Source organism: Coregonus lavaretus, assembly GCF_964263955.1.
Source record: "Coregonus lavaretus genome assembly, chromosome: 30".
NCBI classification, from domain to species: domain Eukaryota; kingdom Metazoa; phylum Chordata; class Actinopteri; order Salmoniformes; family Salmonidae; genus Coregonus; species Coregonus lavaretus.
Genome location: NC_140017.1, coordinates 12,785,697 through 12,800,159, shown reverse-complemented (window position 1 = coordinate 12,800,159; position 14,463 = coordinate 12,785,697). Strand labels below are relative to the sequence as shown.

At 43.6% G+C, this 14,463-nt stretch overlaps 1 pseudogene across 1 annotated transcript in view; it reads left to right on the top strand.

Annotated features, from left to right (window-relative positions):
• The first annotated feature begins 1,427 nt into the window (after positions 1-1,427).
• The window catches only part of LOC311105749, a 16,486-nt pseudogene continuing 3,450 nt past the window's right edge, over positions 1,428-14,463 (top strand). The window contains exons 1-16 of the transcript in view: positions 1,428-1,633; positions 1,742-1,967; positions 3,207-3,362; positions 4,822-4,865; positions 5,826-5,902; positions 6,093-6,247; positions 6,490-6,549; positions 6,679-6,718; positions 7,515-7,816; positions 8,986-9,138; positions 9,593-9,751; positions 10,148-10,370; positions 10,589-10,759; positions 10,948-11,265; positions 11,504-11,742; positions 12,393-12,489. The product of the transcript in view is annotated as an uncharacterized misc_RNA (transcript). The remainder of the gene's footprint in view (positions 1,634-1,741; positions 1,968-3,206; positions 3,363-4,821; positions 4,866-5,825; positions 5,903-6,092; positions 6,248-6,489; positions 6,550-6,678; positions 6,719-7,514; positions 7,817-8,985; positions 9,139-9,592; positions 9,752-10,147; positions 10,371-10,588; positions 10,760-10,947; positions 11,266-11,503; positions 11,743-12,392; positions 12,490-14,463) is intronic.

The window sequence follows — 14,463 nt, the reverse complement described above, 5'->3', positions numbered from 1 at the left end:
GTCTTATCCGATGACATGGAGTCTGAGCTTGCTAAACTTATTAAGAATCTCGCAGACCAGTTTCATGGGCTTAGTAGCCTCAACTGCAGAGAACATGCCTAAGAATTGGCATATCGAAACAACATCCCTGTCCCAGACAACTGGTCAAGAAATGGAAGGGTAAGTGATATTGAACAGAGAGATCTATATCTGAATGTAGGCATACATTTAAGATATACAATATACCACACCCCCATTCCATGAATTAAACTTTGACCTACCAGCACCATCACCCACTGTCACAGGACACCATCACCCACTTACCCCAAGGCGGCTCAACTTACCCTGTCCCTATGCTCAATATACCCCATACCCGGGGTAAGTTGTGCCAAGAGACCACTTTCTTTTTTTGACAACCTGTGTTTTCAAAACTGTTAGGTTTATATGAATTCGGATTATTTCCAGGGATACACAACATCCTGAAATATATGTAGATATCTTTGTTAGAAAAAATACTATATTTCCCTTGACGTAGTGATGCTGAATGTAAAAAATGACTCAACTTACCACACTCTCCCCTATTGTGAAAAGGGCTCCCAATTAAGTGTCAAAATAAAAGGGAGGCAATCTATCATATGAACCACACACTGCTCTGCAGTGCAGCTGAGCTGAGCGATGAGGTCATGTTTCAGTGGCTGTGACTCCTCCCTCCCTCCCTTTGCATCCTCTCATTTACAACAAGTGTTCTTTCTCCTTCCCTTAGTGACCATCAAACAGAGACCTGTGCCTAGCAACAAGCAGACACCACCCCTACACTCACTGGGGAGGGTGTTGTTGGTTACAGGGGTAGATAGAGATTTGAGGTGCAGAGATGAATTTCCATAGGGTTGTTTATTGACTGCCTGCATTTCCACCATCCTTTGGGAATTGTACTCAAGGGGAGAGAATGGTGAGGATTGGAATGTTGTCAATCCATTTCATACACAAGGAGAACGGGAAAAGGTAAACAAGGAATCTGATACAGAAGGCTAAGGGAAAAGATAGCTAACAGAAAACATGAATACATTTTAGTCTTGGTCAGGGGTTATTTGTGTATTTTCCAAAAATTAATCATATTTCTTAGGGTGGTTTATTATGAATCAATTACTCTTGGTTATTCAAGCATTGTCTGCACAATTTTGGCATCATTTTATGTTTTTTTGTTGAACATAAATATTGTATTGCACATACATATCTGCAACAACCTCTAAAAACTTAAATACCTATCATAAATACCTTCTTTCTCAGAGAAAATGAATATGAATTGCAAAATAGCCTACAAGTTCCACCCCCCTTCTGCCAAAGATACCCACCAATCAGATCAGTTTCCCCAGTTTTCTCCTCATTTTTACATTTTACAGCAGACCCTCTATCCTCTCTCCATCTGAAGAGGGAAAGGGGGGATGAAAATGGAAGGGTCTCAGGAGGACAGGGAGGGGTGGGAGAGCACTCTGGAGAGACAGATCACCAGCCGAGGGTCAGAGCTGGGGCGCAGACTGGACTCCCACAGGGAGTGTGTCCGCAAAGCTCAGCTGACCCAAGGGGCGTGGGCCTTGACTGACCCTCTTACCCAGTACTGGCTCAGTCAGGATGGAGAACAATCCATGGATTCTAGGTTAGAACATTCATCTCCCCATTCCCCAATCTGATGTAGCTCATATAGCAAGAACATTAGCTCCACCATGTATTATTCATGAATGTGTGCTCTGCTCTGTCTTCGCAGAATTTACCTGCTGGAGAAGGTCTTACCATCTCTGGTCCCATGTGTGGTGCAGCTCCTTAGAGAGGCAGAGCGGAGGGGAGAGACTGAGGGAGATTATCTGGGCCATTGCTTGATAAGGTCCTCCTTCCCCTCTCTTCATCCCCCTCCTTTCTGACCGAGAAGAGGCAGCCCAGTACCGCCTGGGGCTGGAGTTCACCCTGCAACTGCTACAGGCACCAGGCAGCCGGTGCGATATATTCATCACCCCTGAGAGAGGTAGAGAGGGTGATATAGAGGAAATCACAGCTACAGAGAAATCCCAGATGGGGTGCAATACCACAGTGAAGACGAGGAAGAGAAAGGAGGGGGGAGAGGGAGAGATGATTGCATATGGAGTGGTGACAGAATGATTGATGGCATCTCCCCCCCAACCGCATCTCCATCAGTTCAGGCTTGGTTAGGATGCTACTCTACCCTAATAAGAACCAAAGGTGACAATCTACTCATACGCCTAATTATTGATTGTTTCTTTATATTGGTATTTGTATTCAATAGAATAGCAATATCCTGGTGGAGATAGTTGATTATGGAACATGCAGTGTATCTGGGCCTCCATGTGCCTATGCTCATTCCTTGGCTCATTGATTGTCACAGCCCATAAGGCTGCTCTCACCCCACCAGAAGTACTGCAGTACCGATTTCTCTCATGTCTCAAATAATCTGGCACACCATTATTCAACTGATAAACCTATACGGTACCCCTCATTTGGTTATGCTCTCTCTCACACACAGAAACAGAGAGAATGGAGAATTGAAGACTGAGGACTGTACAGCATTTTCATTAGTAAGCACTCTAAAGACAGTAAAGGCTGTATTCTACTGTATTCTGTCAACAAGAAACCAAACCAAAATATACATTATGTATATGCAATTGCTGTGTAACCCACCAGCACTGAGTACTTTTTAAGACAGCATTGAGATGTAAAGTGACTGGTTCTTCCACTGTGTTCTACTGGAGTTCTATCACCATGCAGCTGATCAATAGGTCACACTTTATTTGGACAGTCCGGATAGTACATCTGTAGATGCTCTACAGATGGTCATGCTATCAACAAACTATCTGTTTATAAGCAAATGCTTGCTAAGTTTAGGGTTCGGTTTAGAATAAGGGTTAAGGTTAGGGTTAGGGTTAGGGCTAGGGTTAGGGTTAGGTTTAGGGTTAAGTTTAGGGTTAGGATAAGGGTTAAGGTTAGTGCTAGGGATAGGGTTAGTAAATAGTTCGTTTAAATGTTACTGATAGCCTGTAGATAGTCTGTAGAGCATCTACAGATGGACTATCCAAAAAAATTGTTACCGAGCAATATTGTGGGAATTTAATAGATATCTGTTCAATGTCCAGGGAAAAGCATACCATTTTGGGGAACCCCTTCAAACGTCCTTATTTAACCCCTGGTTAACCATTCTCATTTTTCCTATGTTGTCCCAGCTTGTCTGAGCTGAAGAGGCAGGTGGGGCACTGCAGGGTGGAGCTGCAGAAGGGAGAGGAGATCCAGAGGCACACCGTGGAGAGACTGAGGGAGTATCTGGCAATACACTTCACTGACTGGAGGCTCCAAGCTGACCACACCCTCTCTCTGCACTGGTTGGAACAGACCATACTTATAAAGGGAGGAGGGGTTGACATATGAGGAATACAAAGTGCCTCAAGGTAGGGCGTCATATGATGAAGTCCAGGAGTTTTTCCTGACCATATAGGGTCCAGTGTTTTCCCGTAGTCAGGAAAACCTCCTGGCCTTATTCATTGTGTATATCAGACCAGTACAGTCTTGTACATTGCACCTTAGTGTTGATCTGAGCTAGTGTCTATCTACCTCCATGTGGATTAGTGGATTGGAGAGAGTACGAGAAAATGGGATTAGGATTAATGGTGGGGATAAAAGCTTTGTGGGTTTAAATCCAAGGCAGACAATACGACTACAGAGAACCCAGCTTTTAATTAAAGCTGCTCTGTGTTTGGATCAGTGACAGGGACTGGGAGCAGGGCGGAACTCAGAAATGTACTGTACAGAAGCAATCTTGCTCTGTGTTTTAATCCAATTCGTTCAACGAACATCAGACAGTACAAAAAATAGAAGTAAATTCATGCAATTTATATTTTTGGGGAAAAACCAGGACTTTTCTACTATTATATATTTCTTAAAATGGGTGTATTTTACCCCCCTTTTTCATGATATCCAATTACAATCTTGTCTCATCGCTGCAACTCCCCAACGGGCTTGGGAGAGGCAAAGGTCAAGTCATGCGTCCTCCGAAACATGGCCCGCCAAACCGCACTTCTTAACATCCGCCCGCTTAACCCGGAAGCCAGCTGCCCCAATGTGTCAGAGGAAACACAGTTCACCTGACGACCAAAGTCAGCCTGCAGGCGCCCAGCCCGCCACAAGAGCGCGATGAGCCAAGTAAAGCCCCCCCAGCCAAACCCTCCCCTAACCCGGACAACGCTGGGCCAATTGTGTGCCGCCCTATGGGACTCCCGGTCACAGCCAGCTGTGACACAGCCTGGGATCAAACCCGGGTCTGTAGTGATGCCTCAAGCACTGTGATGCAGTGCCTTAGACCACTGTGCCACTCGGGAGGCCAGCACTTTTCATAGTCAACATTGAGCACAGGCCAGCCTCAGGTAAATCTCTCAGAGGCCGCTCCTGTAAGCACTACAAGCAACTGGAGTAGACTATGCTCACTGTTTTTGCTGACCACCCAGTCACTGTACGGATTTTTCCAACTCGCAACTGCATTTTCAAAATGAAAATCGTTTGCCATCCATAGACACTCTTAGAAAAAAGGGTTCCAAAAGGGTTCTTCAGCTGTCCCCATAGGATAACCCTTTTTGGTTCCAGGTAAAACCCTTTTTAATTCCAGGTAGAACCATTTTGGATTCCTTGTAGAATCCAAAAAGCGTTCTACCTGGAACCAACAAGGGTTCTTCAAAGGGTTCTCCTATGGGGACAGCCGAAGAACCCTTTTAGGTTCTAGATAGCACCTTTTTTTTCTAAGAGTGTACTTGACGTCTGTAAGCCCACTAACACATGGCTATGTTGCAGGTGCAGAATGCTCTTCAAGGAACTCCTTCATTCCAAAAGTTCAGGTATGTTGAGGCATCACTACAGACCCGGGTTCGATCCCAGGCTGTGACCGGGAGTCCCATAGGGCGGCGCACAATTGGCCCAGCGTTGTCCGGGTTAGGGGAGGGTTTGGCCGGGGGGGCTTTACTTGGCTCATCACGCTCTTGTGGCAGGCTGGGCGCCTGCAGGCTGACTTTGGAGGCAAAGGTATGTTCAAGTATCTGCTTTATCTTGGCCAGGTCGCAGTTGTAAATGAGAACTTGTTCTCAACTGGCTTACCTGGTTAAATAAAGGTGAAATAAAATTTTGTAAATTAAAAAAAAAAAAATGTTCAGGTCATGATACATTTAGAAGATTATCAGGCATTAGAACCAGTGTACAGGTGTAGGATCTTAACCTTTTACTGCAGTGGGCTGAATCAGGGCCACACAGAGTGATTCTTGGTAGTCTTAAACAAATCTACTTTGAAACAAAACTATACACCTCACACACATGGTTATGGGCTTAAAAAGAAGAAGACACCTGTACCATGTCAGATATAGAGTTGAAATGTATTTTCAATATTACACATTATATACATCACAGAAGACTGAAAGATAACAAAACTGTTTGACATAGAAACACCAGATTTTTATACATTTTTATTAATGATGAAATTATGTAGATTATTAATAACATTCCACCCATGAGGGCGCTTTTGGTTATTGACTACAGGAAAGGGCAACTTTGAACACTATTGCAGCAAAATAACAAGATTTGAACATTTAGTCCATAATGTTGCTTGATCGGTGGTTAGGCTATTAGCTGGCTAAAATTAGATTACATGAACAGTGCAATGTTGTTAATATAGCTATGTGTTAGTGAGGGTTTTCAGTAAATTTATATTTAAATCACGAAGCTCATCTGCGGTGCAGGAAAATTCTCAGCAACAAAATAGTAATTTGAAGATCCTACATCTGTATTTAAGAGGGATTCTTTTTCAGATGATCAGTTGACCTGGGTTCTGAACACTGATGATGCTGGCACAGCTGACTCACTACAGCAAGACCAATTTGTCTATGTGAGACAAAATCTTCCCCCTTGTTTGTGATTTGTATAGGTGAGCAGTGCTCAGTATTTATATTCTGTTATTTTAATCTCTGTCTGTCTGTCTGTCTGTCTGTCTGTGTGTGTGTGTGTGTGTGTGTGTGTGTGTGTGTGTCTGTGTGTCTGTCTATCTGTTTGTCTGTCTTTCTGTGTCTGTCTCCCAGTATGTGTGTCAGTATGTCTCGGGCTCTCGGAGGAGCAGTTCCAGCTGTTTCTGGAACATCTCTCCCTGTGTAGCGGGGAACATGGCTGTGCTGGGAATTTGAGGCACTGTATAGAGACACTCTCTCAGGCCTTCTCCCACTGTGACAGTGCTAAGGTGACTGACTGAACCAAGCTTAACCACCACCATTAAAACACTGCAGTAAATACCATTGATTAACTTTTTTTAATAGAACATGATTTTCCATTAGCTCGTCACATCTTTCTACTGCATAACTGATTGTAGCTTGTGGTGAAATGATTGCAGAGAATCACATCAGGATTAATGGAGGATGTAATTTAACATAATAAAATCAAAGTGCTTTGAGATCTAATGAAAGTATCTATTTATTTGTTTAGACTGGGTGTCTGGACAGACAGAGAGTGTTGGCCCATCTGCTGAGTTTCTACCATAGGGCGGCGCACAATTGGCCCAGCGTCGTCCGGGTTTGGCCAGTGTAGGCCGTCATTGTAAATAAGAATTTGTTCTTAACTGACTTGCCTAGTTAAATAAAGGTTAAATAAAAATATAATAAAATAAATGATCAGAATGAGAGCACACAGGAGTCCATGCATGATCCTAACCACTGTGAGTGAACACGCGCACACACACACGTACGCACACACGCGCACATGCACACACACTAGAAAGCATTCATACACATACACACACGCAGACACATACACCACACACACAATTATGTTCACATAAGACCTGAAGATAAACAATCACAAGTTAATGGTTCTGAATATTTACGAAACTCACATGATGTACTACAATGTAATGACATCATCCCAATATGTCCATGTATCTCTAGTCCATCTAGTGGACAAGTTGTAGTATTACAGACTTACTGCCTTCAAGTTGAAAGGCCTATGTTTACTGACAGAGTGGACATAGACATGTCATTGTTACCATTATTCAGCTTGTGTGATGAGGTGTGAAGGAAGGAGTCAGGCGCAGGAGGTAAAACACCGAAGTCCAGAGTTTATTCCGTTCACATAAATAAAACGCACCCAGTGTCAAAACGAAACTACAAGGGAAAGTAATCAACCTTGGCAAATGCAAATGCACATGGACGAGTACCGAGCTACTCGCTCACATAATAAACAATCACTCACAAATACAAGGGGAACAGAGGGAACAATTATACACATACTAATTAGGGGAATGAGCACCAGGTGTGTGTGATTGACAAGACAAGACATGACAAGTGGAGTGATGAGATTGGGATCGGCAGTAGCTAGTAAGCCGGTGACGACGAACGCCGAAACCTGCCCGAACAAGGAGGGGAGGCAGCCTCGGCGGAAGTCGTGACAGCTTGAATGTTCAAATTTAAGCTAGGAAAACAATATCAACAACAACAACCACAATTGCTCTACAGGGCCGTTACAAGGAGACGACCACATGACCTTTGGTCTCCTTGGAAGCCCTGTAGCCATGGAGACAGAGAAGACCTCTTTGCCATTTGATGCTGGACTGGGGGACATGCAGCCTCCATGCCATGCGATAAAGGGGGGAGATGAGTGGAGGGGAGAGGGCAACAGGGTTACCCCCACAGAGAGCCTGAAGCTGGGGCACCAAACTGCCGTACACAGCCCAAAACCTCCAGAGGACCGAGGGGACATAGAAGAGGTCATGAAGGGGTCAGGGTTAGAGAATGGGTCAGGTTCAGACATCCCAGCGGTGGACATAGAGGGGCTATGTGTTGTCATGGCGTCTGGTCCCCTACCTGAAGATGATTGTGTTGAATTCCTTGGTTGAGGTTTACATTTGACATTTTAAAAGGAACTAACACATAATGTGATAACTTAGAGGAAAGAGAAACCCGCACATTGCTCTTGCTCGTATCACTTTAGTCAGAGCAAGAGGCTGACACGCAAGCTTGAATAAAAAAGTCATACGAGAGCAGTGTGCGGGTTTCTCTTTTCCATGAGGTTTACATTTGGCAAGACACAGAGCATAAGACTACAATGGAGACTTTTGATACAGTTTGAGAAACAAAAAGCTCTGAAATCATGATCCTAGCCATCGTTTGTTCGTTCACCATCTAGTCTCCACAGAAGCAGAGGATCCTGGGTCATGCTGGACTATGTGTGCCTATGACAGTCTTTGATTGATTGATTGAATTTATTTGACAATTTGTAAAATACATACATAAGGGCACTCCAGCCGGTGACGTCTCCACATACAATTTAAGAAAATCATCAAGGATAACACAATAAAGCTTAACAGCTTGTTTCCATTGGTGGTCCTTCTGAAGAGGGAAGGGGAACAAGGTTAGGCGGTAATTGTAATGGCAACAGACAATGACAAACAAAAATTGTTGTTTGCTTCATAACATGAGATAATTAGTACAATTTCCTTTCCTAATAAACATCTATGGACAGGTACATCTCCCTTGTCTCACATACCCTTCATATATAAAACAATCAATACCTAAAATATACAAAACAATCACCATATAATAAACAACAGGCACCAAAAGGCAGACCATATGCTATCCTGGGTATTTCCTTCTCAGCCACGTACTATAATCTTACGACTCACTTTTGAGACATGCTACTATTTAGCCATTTTTTCATTGAGAACTTGAAACTACCTATGGCGGTTAAAAGTTTCAAATTCTTCGGAAGACTATTCCAAAGAATGGCAGCTGAGTATAAAAAAGTTTATTTCGCCATACCACTTTTAAAATCAGGAACAATGTCAGTTTCACTCCTTCTAGTGGAATAGTTATGGCTAAGTTAAAGTAGTTACATACAGTTGAAGTCGGAAGTTTACATACACTTAGGTTGGAGTCATTAAAACCACCTCTCTCCAGCTGCTCTGTCCTCTCCCTGGGACAATTCCAGGCCTTACTGAGAGGGCTTTCCTGGTGGAGCTGCAAGGTCAGGGGTAGAGGGGCTACCAGGCAGGCCTGGCTGCAGGAGATTGGGAGAGCAGCCCAAAGAGGTACAGCCCAGATGGAGCCTATTTATGGGGCTGTGTTTAGTGCCGTGCTCAGAGTGAGTCTGACTCGTGTAGAATCATGGAATAACACCTTACATTTCAGACATCACAACATTACTGTAGTTTCACTCTAACCTAATGGCTAGTCAGTAGCATACATATGCATAAAACAATAGTCAACAGTCTGAAATAGGTACTATTGAATAACATTGTATAATATGTATACTGCTTAAAATAAATTGTGGTTGACTAAATTGTGGTTCTATATAGATTCTTTTTTATCCTTTTGGTCATAAGTGTGCCATTGAACCCTTTTTGGTTCTATATTGCATCATTCCTTCTTACACTCTTATGGTGAATGTGGATTTGTTAAAGTCAGTTTGTGTAGTTTGTCCAGCTGATCACAGTAAAGCACTTTGTTACTGTAAAGCATTTTGTGACAACGGCTGATATAAAAATGGCTTTATAAAATAAATGTGATTTGAAGCCATGCTTGTCTGTGTGTGGCAGGAGACAGAGGTGAATGTGGAGGGGAAGCTGTTGAGTGTCTCTGTAGCCCTGCTGGAGGAAGAGGAAACAGGCTCCAGGCTGAGTTACGTGGCCTGTACTACTGAGGATGGCCGCCTGGTTCTCAACAAGATGCACCCAGCCACACCAGGCCCCTGTCAGGTCAGTGTCTGGAGATAGCACTGCCCTTGTTAGCGACACATCAATCAACCAATCAATCACACAATCAGTCAATCTAGCCTTTAGTGTAACCTTCTTACCCATAGCAACATGTCAGCTGCAGCTTGTGTCTGTGTTATTTGTTGGTTTAAGTATTTTTAGCCTTTAAACCATCCACTCTATCCCTGTAGCCCCTTTATCCTCTCACTCACTCATTCACTCACTCACTAATGCCATTTCAGTTTCAACCATAGGCAGATCTGAAATGCTACAGTTTCTCATGGTTTTTGGGAGCACAGGAAATTATTTCAGACCCTGTTACCCGTTATTGTAGCTATCCTCTATCTCTCTCATTATAGGATCTCTGACTATCTCTTTTACTGTTGCTCCCTGCTGTAGTTTCTCAGCCATAGAGCGCTGTATGCCCAGAATGGGCGTTCACGGAGGGGTCTACCTTTTCGACGAGTCTCGACCCTCTTCACAGTGTTATGGCTCGTTTATCGCCATTCCCATATTGGACCCCTGAGAGCAGGGACGAGCTATTGGGGTGCTGGGTCTCGACACACTCCGAGATTCAAACGACGCACACCTGTTCTCACGCCATGAGATAGACTTCTAACAGGTGAGAGGAATGGCTGCTCCCAGATCTGTTTGTGCTGTCTTACCAACTTACCAACATTTGGCTGACAATGACCATAGGAGTTAGCAAGACAGCACAAACAGATCTGGGACCAGGCTAGAATGGCTGGAGGAGTCTTCAATGAGGAAATAAATATAGTAAAAACACCATTCATTAGCTCATTGGCTTTGAATCAGAAATGATATCCTATTTTTGCCCAGGTGGTGAGCAGTGAATTCTGCAGAGCTCTCCAGCACGTGGCGACTCGCTGCAGCATACTGCACGTTGTGGAGAGCGCCTCACTCTGGCTACACAGCAGAGTCTCTGCCATTCACAGTATCACCACCTATCTGATGGAGCCTTCAGATTGACAGGTAACTGAAGAGAAGACAGTAACATCAATCCACTATAGGCTACTTTCTATACACAGCATTCATACACTAAATAAACCATTTAAACAGAAATGTCACCCCCACATTAGCTTAATCACACACCTTAACCACCAAATTCAGGTACACAGAAGATCTGTTTCTGCTGCATATACCAAACATGACAATGATCATAGGAGTTGGCAAGACAGCACAAACAGATCTGGGACCAGGCTAATTTAAATCCCCCCTCTCTTCCAGAAACTACCTGTTCCAGTGCTGTGACACCTCCCAGGTTGGGCACTATGTGGTATTTGGGGCGTACAGACTGGTGCTCCCTGTGAGGGACTAAGCTGGGTGGGCCCTGGGGATGGTGGATGTGGAGTTAGAAACCCTCTCATCAGGCCACCAGGCGGGGCTGCAGCCCCACGAGCGCAGGGACCTGTCTGCTGCAGGGAAGGCACTGCAGGCTGCCTGTGTTCAGCTGCACAGAGAGAGCACTGAGCCAAGCAGGCAACACACACTGCTGGGTGAGAGGCATGGTGGTAGGGAAAGGGGAAAGCTAAGAGGCCAAACTAGAGTATAGTAGGACCATACTGATCATTACTGGTCATACGCCAAACATACAGTGCATATTACATACACTCCTGCAGTTTTTTATGTAACCAATTGCCGTATACAAAATCCACAAAAGTTGAATTACCAAGATTTGCCAAAAATGTGCATATTAAGTCATTGCTAATCTAAGACAATATTTATCTTCTACAGAGGCGGAGGGCCTGGGAGGGGAGCGGTGGGTGTCCATCTTGTTCCTATGTTTCATGCTGGAGCACCTGCGTCATCGCTGTCTGTCCAAACTGGACCAACAAATTGTAGCGGAGCTCCAGAGCTCCCAGGATACACCTCACCCCCTCCCTATCAGTCAAGTCGTGAAGGCAGTGCTTCTACTGCTCTACCCTGAGAGGGAGGTGTCTGTCCATACAGATGATTGGGGCCAAATTTAGAAGGTGAGAATTTCACTAGGTTTGAATGCAGGCTTGTCTCTATTTGCATAATGGAAGACAATGGCCCTATTCCGAGAGCATACATTTTGCTTAATCGCAGATCACCAACTGAGCAGACTGACTGATTAAAAAAATTATGAGTAGTTCTTTATCATGCAAGTTGATTTTTAGATCAGTCAGTCTACAGTAGCCGACTGCAATGTAGTTGATCTCAAACATGACCAATGTGTTTTTAGTAGGCCTACTTTGTCACGCCCTGGCTCTGGGGACTCTTGTATGTTGAGCCAGGGTGTTAGTTTCTTTGTGTAGTGTCTATGTTTCGTTTTCTATGTTCTGTTCTAGGTTAGGTGTTTCTATGTTGGCCGGGGTGGTTCTCAATCAGAGGCAACGAGAATCAGCTGTTGCTTGTTGTCTCTGATTGGGAACCATACTTAGGCAGCCTGTTGTGCACTTGTGTTTTGTGGGATCTTGTTCCATGTTGTTAACCGAGGACTTCGCGTTTCGTTTGGTTGTTTTGTATTTTGTATCGTGTTGCCAGTACACTATTAAAAAGATGTACGCATATCACGCTGCGCCTTGGTCCGTTGTGTATGACGATCGTGACATACTTGATACATCATGAGGATATGCATCTCTTTTGTCTTTGACATCAGATCGTGAGCACTGACCTGGGCCACAGGCTGGCCAGGTTTGACCCCATAGCCAGGGCAGAGAGAGTGGACAGGGAGCTGGTCCACAGCTGCATAGCAGGTAGGCCTATGGCAATGAACCAACCTCTGACAGACACGCTCCGGGTGAAGTTTCCCGTAGATACAAATCTAGGATCAGCTTCCCCTACCCTGATCCTAAATTTAACCATCACTGGGGGAAATGCGAAACTGACCCCAGATCAACGTCTAAGGGCAACTTCACCAGTTCACCCTACACCTGCAGCCTGGTCTCATAGACTAGACGTAATTTAGTAAATTAAAATCCGGGAAACTCAAATTACTAAGATATGTTACTTTTGGTATGGTTACATAAGACAGAAGGGAGGGTGATTGGACAGGGTTGCGTGTTCACATCTCACCGCGGACAACTTTAGCATTTTAGCTAATTTGCAACTACTTACTACTTTTTAACTACTTTGCAACTACTTAGCATGTTAGCTAACCCTTCCCCTAACCCTAACCTTAACCCTTTAACCTAACTCCTAACCTTAACCCCTAACCCCTAACCTTAACCCCTAACCCCAAGCCTAGCTAATGTTAGTCACCTAGCTAACATTAGCATTAGCCACCTAGCCAACCTAGCTAATGTTAGCCACAACAATTGCAATTCGTAACATATCATATGAATTGTAATACGGAACATATCATATGAATTGTAACATACAATATATCATACAAAATGGATGATGGACAAATTAATACATACTATACCAAACTCAACATATCATACTAATGTGAGTGTCCCAGATTTTGATTGACTATGTTATGTCTACCCCTGAGTCCAGGTTGACACCTGAGTGAGCAGTAACGTAAACAAAACGAGCTTCAGATTTGATCATGAATAAGCAAAATGAAGCCTACAGTTACAGAGTTTAATGGCTGTGATAGGAGAAAACTGAGGATGGATCAACAACATTGTAGTTACTCCACAATACTAACCTAATTGACAGAGGGAAAAGAAGGAAGCCTGTACAGAATAAAATATTCCAAAACATGCATCCTGTTTGCAACAAGGCACTGAAGTAATACTGCAAAAAATGTGGCAAAGCAATTACATTTTTGTCCTGAATACAAAGTGTTATGTTTGGGGCAAATCCAATACAACACATTACTGAGTACCACTGTTCATATTTTCAAGCGTAGTGGTGGCTGCATCATGTTATGGGTATGCTTGTAATCGTTAAGGACTTGGGAGTTTTTCAGGATAAAAAATTAACGTAATGGAGCTACAGTAAGCACAGGCAAAATCCTAGAGGAAAACATGGTTCAGTCTGCTTTCCAACAGACACTGTGATATTAATTCACATTTACCAGACGCTCTTATCCAGAGCGACTTACAGTTAGTGAGTGCATACATTTTCATACTGGCCCCCTGTGGGAATCGAACCCACAACCCTGGCGTTGCAAACGCCATGCTCTACCAACTGAGCTACAGCAGGACAATAACCTAAAACAAATCTACACGTTGGAGTTGCTTACCAAGAAGATGGTGAATGTTCCTGACTGACCGAGTTACAGTTTTGAATTAAATCTACTTGAAAATCTATGACAAGACCTGAAAATGGTTGTCTAGCGATGATCAACAACCGATTTGACAGAGCTTCAAGAATTCTGAAAAGAAAAATGGGCAAATGTTGCACAATCCAGGTGTGGAAAGCTCTCAGAGACTTAGCCAGAAAGACTCACAGCTGTAATTGCTGCCAAAGGTGCTTCTACACAGTATTGACTAAGGGGTGTGAATACTTATGTAAATTAGATATTTCTGTATTTCATTTTCAATAAATGTGCAACAATTTCTAAAAACATGTTTTCACTTTGTCATTATGGGCTATTGTGTGTAGATGGGTGAATTATTATCATTTTGATCCATTTTTAATTGAGGCTATAACACAACAGAATGTGGAATAAGTCAATGAGTATGAATACTTTCTGAAGGCACTGTAACTACTAATGGCAATAAATAATCAGCAGGTAGCCTAGTGGTTAAGTGTGTTTGGCCAGTAACCGAAAGGTT